General features: G+C 44.5%; 1 pseudogene; it reads right to left on the minus strand.

Annotated features, from left to right (window-relative positions):
* Positions 1–3914: 3914 nt before the first annotated feature.
* On the minus strand, positions 3915–7441 carry LOC120221900 (annotated as a pseudogene).
* Between the last annotated feature and the right edge of the window lie 682 nt (positions 7442–8123).

Consider the following 8123-nt stretch of genomic DNA (forward strand, 5'->3'; position numbering starts at 1 on the left):
AAGGTGGTGATAGGCATGAGGAAGGGCACTTGTTGGGATGAGCACTGGGTGTTATATGGAAACCAACTTGACAATAAACCTTAAGATAAATAAATAAAATAAAATAAAATCCTCTGCAATTACCACATTCTTACCAATAAGACTGCTTACGTTTGTGATTAATTGTTTTACATATTTGGGTGTTATAAATTTGGTGCATAAACATTTATAATTATTAGCTCTTCTTGATAGATAGACTCCATAATTATGATATAATGTCCTTCTTTATCTCTTGTTTCAGCCTTTAGTTTAAAATCTAGTTTGTCTTCGGGGCACCTGGGTGGCTCAGTCGGTTAAGCGTCCGACTTTGGCTCAGGTCATAATCTCACAGTTTGTGGGTTCGAGCCCCACATCGGGCTCTGTGCTGACAGCTCAGAGACTGGAGCCTGCTTCGGATTCTGTGTATCCCTCTCTCTCTGACCCTCCCCTGCTTTCTCTCTCTCTCTCTCTCTCTCTCTCTCAGAAATAAATAAAACATTTAAAATTTTTTTTTAATTTTTTAATCTAGTTTGTCTTCTATAAGTATAGCTACTCCAGCTTTCTTTTGACTGTCAGTAGCATGATAGATGGTTCTCCATCCCCTCACTTTCAATCTGAAGGTATCCTTAGTTCTAAAATACATTTCTTGTAGACAGTAAATAGATGGATCTTGTTTGTTTGTTTGTTTTTATCCATTCTGATACCCTATGTCTTTTGATTGGAGCATTTCATCCATTTACATTCAGAGCTATTACTGAAAGATATGGATTTGGTGCCATTGTGTTCCATGCTTGTGGTGATGTCTCTAGTCCTTTGTAAGTCTTTGCTGCAGTGTTCCATCCACAGAGTCCGCCTTAGGATCTCTTGCATGGCTGGTTTAGTGGTCATGAACTCCTTCAGTTTTTGTTTGTCTAGGAAAGGCTTTATCTTTCTCCTTCTATTCTGAATGACAGCCTTGCTGTCTGAATATTCAGTCAGCACACTGAATATTCCCTTCCACTCCCTCTGGCCAGCCAAGCTTCAGTGGACAAGTCTGCTACTACCCTTATGTGTCTTCCCTTGTAGGCTAAGGCTCATTTGTCTTTACCTTTGTATTTTACCAGTTTCACTATGATATGTTGTGGGGCAGATCTATTTCTGTTTGATCTGAAGGGAGTGCTCTGTACCTCCTGGATTGGGATCTCCATTTCCTTCTCCAGATTAGGTAAATTCTCAGCTATAATTTGTTCAAGTAAATCTTCTACCCTTTTCTCTTCTTCTTCTTCCAGAACTCCTATGATATGGATATTATTGTGTTTCATTGAATCACTTGGTTCTCTAATTCTCCCCAAGTAGTCCAGAATTTCTTAATCTCTTTCAGCTTCATATTTTTGCATAATTTATCTTCTATTTCACTTAATTTCTCATCTGCCTCTTCAATCCTCGCTGTCACCACCTCTAGTTTATTTTGCACCTCATTTACAGCATTCCTTAACTCATCGTGACTATTTTTTAGTTCCTTGACCTCTGCAGTAATAGATTCTCTTCTGTCCTGTATGCTTTTTTTCAAGCTGCTATTAATCTTATGAAGAATATTCTAACTTCTTGCTCAGTTATATTGTTTATATCTGTTTTGAGCAATTCTCTAGCTGTCATTTCTTCCTGGAATTATTTTTGAGAATTCTTCTGTTTCATCATATTGGCTATGTGTTCTAATAGCTTATGTGTTTTAGTAGCTTGTTAGCTTATGTGTTTTAGTAGCTTGTTATGAGTCCTGCACCTGTGAGCACTACTATATTAAAAAGGAGTCATATACTTTCTGAGGCCTGGCCCTTCAGGAGGTGTTTTTGGAGTGTGTTTCATGCTCTCAACATGTTGCTGTGACTCTGGTTGCTTTATCTCCCTGCTCATAGTGGTAATTTGGACTTTCCACCAGGTGTGCTTTGATTTGTTTGTTGAAGTATCCCTGGAAATTTTTTAAAAGGGGGGGTGGTGGTGGAAGAGGCCTTATCCCATACAAAGAGAGAAATGACAAGACCGGTGAAAGGAAAAGAAGAATAAAAAGTTGACCAGGCAGATAATCAGAGAAACTATGTGGCTTAGTCCAGAGACACACACACAGAGAGAGAGAGAGAGAGAGGATTAAAAGTGTCTGCTTAGGGGCACCTGGGTGGCTTAGTCGGTTAAGCGTCCAACTTTCGCTTAGGTCATGATCTCGCGGTTCGTGGGTTCGAGCCCCGCGTCGGGCTCTGTGCTGACTGCCAGCTCAGAGCCTGGAGCCTGTTTCAGTCTGTGACTCCCTCTCTCTCTGACCCTCCCCTGCTCACGCTGTCTCTCTCTCTCGTAGAAATAAATAAAAATATTAAAAATAAATAAATAAAAAAAAAATAAAAGTGTCTGCTTAAACAAATCAACAACCAGAATAGCTGGCCTAGGGAAGGGAAGAAATAAAAGAAAGAAAAATATATATATATATACATAATACACATAAATATATACATACATACACATATATACACACATACACACATACATATACATTTATGTCATAAAATAAGAATCAAAGCAGAGAATGCAAAACCACTGGACGGATATCTGACTGTGCTTTGGAACGAGTGGCTGCACTGGTCTGGAGGAGGGACTGTCTGGTTCCGTCAGTGTCAATCTTGCTTCGGTGGATATGCAGTTACCAGGCACAGAAGGGCGCGGTTTGGTGTAGGTCCTGCCTCCGTTGTGGGCCCATTGTCAGTTCTCTGAAACCCATGTTTGTTGGTGATGGGGAGAAAAATGGCAAAACACACTCTCTCCACCCTGGACAGAGTGTCCCAAACCACTCTGTTCAGGTGTTTTCACAGTGCCACAGGGGCTGTTTTGTCCCCACAGTCTCCTGCGCCTCCCAGATGCCTGGCAGGGATTCAAAGCCCGCTGTCTTAAAGGATCCCACTCCCCACTCACACCCGCACCCTGGTCCCAGGAAAACACCAATCCACCAGGTCTCTGGCTGGCGGGAGTGGGGGGGGGGTGTGTGCAGGTGTTTTGTATTTGGAATGACTATTTGTCTTGAGTGCTGTGGAGCACTCAAGAGAGAGGATTACTCTCTCTGCATCTGGAAGCTAGCTACAGAGCCTGAGGCTAGCTCCCCTTCTCCTCAGGTGCTTGAACAGAGCAAAAAAAAAAAAAAAGCCCCCACAGTTATAATAAGTTGTTTTTTTGTCCATTTTTTCTGTTCCCCATTCCATGGTTTTTCTCTTGTCCAAACACAACCCTATTCTTCCACAGCCTCTTTCTCTTCCTTTGTCTCTCCATAAAAGAGGATCCCTCTCCTCTGTGCCTACGCCACCCATTTTATCTCTCCCAGTTTGCGATCACACACCTATGGCCTATCAAGTTGTCCCCGTGGGGCTCTGGAGATGTCTCTGTCACTCTCTAGCTCTGATTCCTGGATTCCAAGTCTTCTGGCCTCAATACTGATGTGTTTGAGGAATGAGGGAACTTTGGGTCCTCTTACTTCTCCATCATGTTTACCTGTCTCTCCTCTTTCTTTTTTTTTTTTTTAATGTTTATGTATTTTTGAGAGAGAGAGAGCCCGAGTGCAGGTGAGCAGGGGAGGAGGGGAGGGACAGAGACGGAGGGGAACAGAAGATCCAAAGCAGACTGTTCACTGACAGCAGCAAACCTGATGCAGGACTCAAACTAAGCAACCAGGAGCCAAAATTGGATGCTTAACTGACTGAGCCACCTAGGCACCCCTGACTGTGAGGTTGTCTGTTGGGAGATTTTTTATTACTGACTCTGTCTCTTGAGGTACAAGTGCTTTAGGCCCACTTCTTGTGCAGAATGCAGGGGCCCTGTGGACAAACCCCTTCTCTTTTCTCCTTCTTGGGATCCCTCCTTCATGTTATAAAGGGGATCTGGGCTTAGTGGAACTTCCACTTGCCAGGGAGAAGGGAGGACATGAACAATGATGGGTGCAGGCCAAGAAGAGAGATGCTGATGAGGATGCTCACTGCAGCCTCTCTGAGAAATGACTCTTGCACAGTAGGATAGGGTAGCAGAACACAGGGATCGCCCAGTGGTTCCATGTGCAGCTCCTCCTCCAGCCCCAACCCCAGTCCCAGCCCAGCTGATGAACCTCAGTGCCAGCCACTCCGGCCAGGGTGGCCACAATCTCTTTAAAGAAACCTGGAGAGGAGTCTCCTGGGATGAGGATATTGGTCCTGAGTCATGGTGGAAATGGTGGATGGAGTTCTGGTGATTGAGGGCATGGGGATCCTGGAGGCCACTCACTGGACCCTCACTCCCTAAACATCCAGGCCCTTCAGGAAAGCTGTGGGATCCAGTGCCAGGCGGGTTGATTGGTTTTCCTTGCCGAACTGCTCCAGCCGAACTGCTCCAGCTACTGGGACAGAGCATGTGCCAGGAAGAGAACAAGTCCGAGCTGCAGTCATCAAAGAGCATGCTGTGTACGGGGACAGGACCCCCAGGCAGAAGTCACTCATTGGCTGGTGGTAAGATTGTTGCCCCTGCCCACTGCAGCTGGGTGGGGACAGTGTCCCAGAGTGTGGTGGCAGCCCACCTGAGGGCTGCATTCAGAAGGCCTGAGAAGACAGCCCTCGCTGCTGTAGAGGTGTTGGGGTCAGTGGCTGGGTGAGCAGAACCAAACTTGGGTATATGAGCATGGAAGCAGCTGCTGGTCATTGGCAGTTTGCTGGTATCCAGGGGAACACTCTGAGTGATGGAAAACAGGTGGGTGACATTGTTGGCCGAAACTGGGCAGCTGCTTTGGGACTTTCTGGCATCAGCTGGGCCCCCAGACAAACTCGGGGGGCTGAGAGGCACACAGTGATGGCAGGGGGACATCCCAAAGGATAGAAGCTGGGTAAGGGGCACCCAGCACAGGAAATGAAGCAGAGGAGGAGGAATAATAGGAAGAGAGCTGGGACACTGAGTGAGGCTGCCCCAGGGAGGAGGCACCAAGTGAAAGGTTGCTGTAGGAGCCCTGGAGCTGGGCCTGGGGTCTGCACAGTGAAGCCTAGGGGTTAAGACTGCTCCGGGATTACTGCAGAATGGACAGCTGGGTAAAGTCCTGGCTCGTCATAGCCAGAGCCCAGGCCCAAGCACTGCCCTGCTCCATGCACAGGTGGATCATGATGTGGGTCAGATTGGAAGTACTGTTGTTCCCACTCAGGCTGACATAGCTTGTCTCCTCAGGGTCCAGGAGGATGGGTAGTGACAGGGGAAAGTGCACGTGGTGAGGTCAGGTAGGGAGCCTCCTGTGTTCACGGCAGGTGGGAGAACAGTCATACTAGCAGGCTGGTCAGGAGATGGAAGGATGGCAATTCCAGAGACTTCACAGGACTAAGGTTGGGAAGGGATAAGGACAGCTTCCGAGCATCCCATGGCTTGTGCACGGTTTGTCATCTAGCAAGTTCTCCTCAACAGCAGGGACTTTGGAGTGCACTTCATCATTCAGAAAACCCCCACAGTGGCTGGGCAGGATGCTCGAAGGGGCAGGGGCTGGGTAAGTGTCCTGAGGGCTGGGGTTTCTCACACTGGTGTGAAGGGCAGAGTTGGCAGTTGTCCCATTCAGTGCAGTTGGTAGTTGAAACAATAGCGCCTTCTCTGCAGGGAGATGGCCCCAGGGCGCTGTCCTCTGCCAACTGGACTCCGGGGATAGGGACAAGTAGGCAGCACTATAGGGAGAGCTATAGTGGCAAGGGTAGAGGCCGTGTGAGGGGACACCATTCTTCAGGGATCTCATTGCACCTGTTCCACCAGCCTGTGAAGCCCAGTGCTCAGAGATCAATCCAGATGTGAGTGGAAGGAGCTCTGGAACTGAGCCAGGCCACGGCCAATCTGGTTATCCCTGGGCAGAGAACTCCTATATGCCAGTTGCAATTTTGGTCCTATAAGGCCCCAACTCGTTCCCCAACCCTAGGCTCTCTGCTGTCTCAGTCTCCCCCCCACAAACCAGACTTAATGCCCCTTGGCCTCCAGTAGTGACTCCAGAACCATGAGAATGGTCTATTCAGATTTTCCACTTCTTCCTAATTCAGTCTTGGTCAATGTGTTTCTAGAAAAATACTCATTTCCTCTAGTTATGTAACTTCCTGGTATCTAAGTGTTCATAGTCCCTTATGAATCTATGTATGTCTGTACTATCAGTCGTAATAGCTCTCTTTTATTTCTGATTTAATTTATTTTAGTTTGGTTTTTTTCTTAGACTAGCTAAAGATTTGCCAATTTTTGTTTATCTTTTTCGAGAACCAGGTTTTTGTTACACTGATCCTTTGTATTGTTTTTCTGGTCTCTATTTCATTTACTTCTACTCTGATTTTTATTATGTCCTTCCTTTTGTTACCTTTGGGTTTAGTTTGATCCTCTTTTTCTAGTTTTTTGAGGTTTAACATTAGAATCTTTATTTGAGATCTTTCTAATTTCTTTACATATGTATTTATTGCTATAAACATCCTCTCAGAACTGCTTTTGCTACAACCTACATTTAATATGCTGTGTTTTCATTTTCACTTGTTTGAGATACTTAGTTCCCTTTTGATTTCCTCTTTGACCTATTGGTTGTGTTACCAAACTCAGACTCGTGGAGCATCCAGTGCACAGTAAGCCAATGTCTGAGACACTGGTTTTGAGGCAGAGATAGTTTCATAATCAGAAGGGAAGCCCCACGAGAAAGCTGGGCATCATTCCCAAAGCTGCCTTGCCCTGTTGAGCCCAGGGACAGCTTATATATGTTTGAAGAAGGAGGTGAATACATGAGAGGAGGGTGAAGTATTTGTGAACACTTTAAGAGGATGGGCCTTGAAACATTCTGGAACTATGATTTCTTCCAGAAATTGAAGCACCACTCAGGACTTGGAATGATTAGGTATGTCAGATAATTTCAAGACAGATGTTTCTGTCCAATCCCCCTTATGTTTCTATAATCAGTAGGTAAACAGGGAGGAAGGGTAAAAACAGCAAAGTTCATGAATGATCATATATGAGGTTAAGAGATGCATAAAACAGAAGTAAGGAAGGAACAAAACACAATGTGAGCTAAGTTAAAAAGGCAACTAAAACAACTATAATTCTGCTTATGCCTTCAAAATAGGTCCAGGAACCACAGGTCCAGCCTCCGTTATTTAGAATTGTGCTGTTTATTTTCCACATAGTTTTAGGTCTATCACTTTCCTCTTGCTCATTTCTTTCATACCATCATGATTAGAGAAGTTGTTTGATAGGATTTCAATCTTCTTAAAGTTGCTATCATATGATATCATCTGTTCTATCATATCTATCCTGGATAATGTTCCATATGCACGTGGGAAGAATGTGTATTCCTCTGCCATTGGGTGGAATGTTCTGTAAATGTTTGTTCTAAAGTGTGATTTAAATCCAATGTTTCCTTGTTGACTTACTGTCTGGATGGTACTGACTTACTACCCATTGCTGATAGTGGTGTATTTAAGTCCCCTGCTATTACTGGATTGTTGTCTATTTCTCCTGTAAGATCCATGTGTATTTGTTTAATATATTTCAATATTTAGGTGTTGGGAGCATATACAATTATGGCTGTTATATCTTCTCTTTTTAAAATGTTTTGATGTTTATTTTTGAGAGAGAGGAAGACAGAGTGCAAGCAGGGGAAGGGCAGAGAGAGAGAGGGAGATACAGAATCTGAAGCAGGTTCCAAGCTCTGAGCTATTGGCACAGAGCCCGACACCGGGCTTGAACTCACAAACCGTGACACCATGACCTGACCTAAAGTCAGCTACTCAACCGACTGAGCCACACAGGCACCCTTGGCTGTTATATCTTCTTAATGAATTGACCCAGTTATTAGTATATAGTGACTTTTTTGCATTTTGTTATTAATTTCAATGTGAAGTCTATCTTGTCTGATATAGGCTACACCTACTTTCTTTTTGTTACCATTTGTTTGGGATATCATCATCCACTCCTTCACTTTGAACCTATGTGTGTCCTTAGAGCTTTCTGAAATGAGTCTTCTGAAGTCCACATATACTTGGGTCTGTGTTACTAATTTATCCAGGCACTCTGTACCTTTTAACTGTTACTTAACCCGTTTATATTTAGATGATTATTGATACATAAGAACTTACTATTGC

The sequence above is a fragment of the Hyaena hyaena genome, unplaced genomic scaffold (assembly GCF_003009895.1).
Source record: "Hyaena hyaena isolate Hyena2069 unplaced genomic scaffold, ASM300989v1 scaffold_830, whole genome shotgun sequence".
Classification (NCBI taxonomy): domain Eukaryota; kingdom Metazoa; phylum Chordata; class Mammalia; order Carnivora; family Hyaenidae; genus Hyaena; species Hyaena hyaena.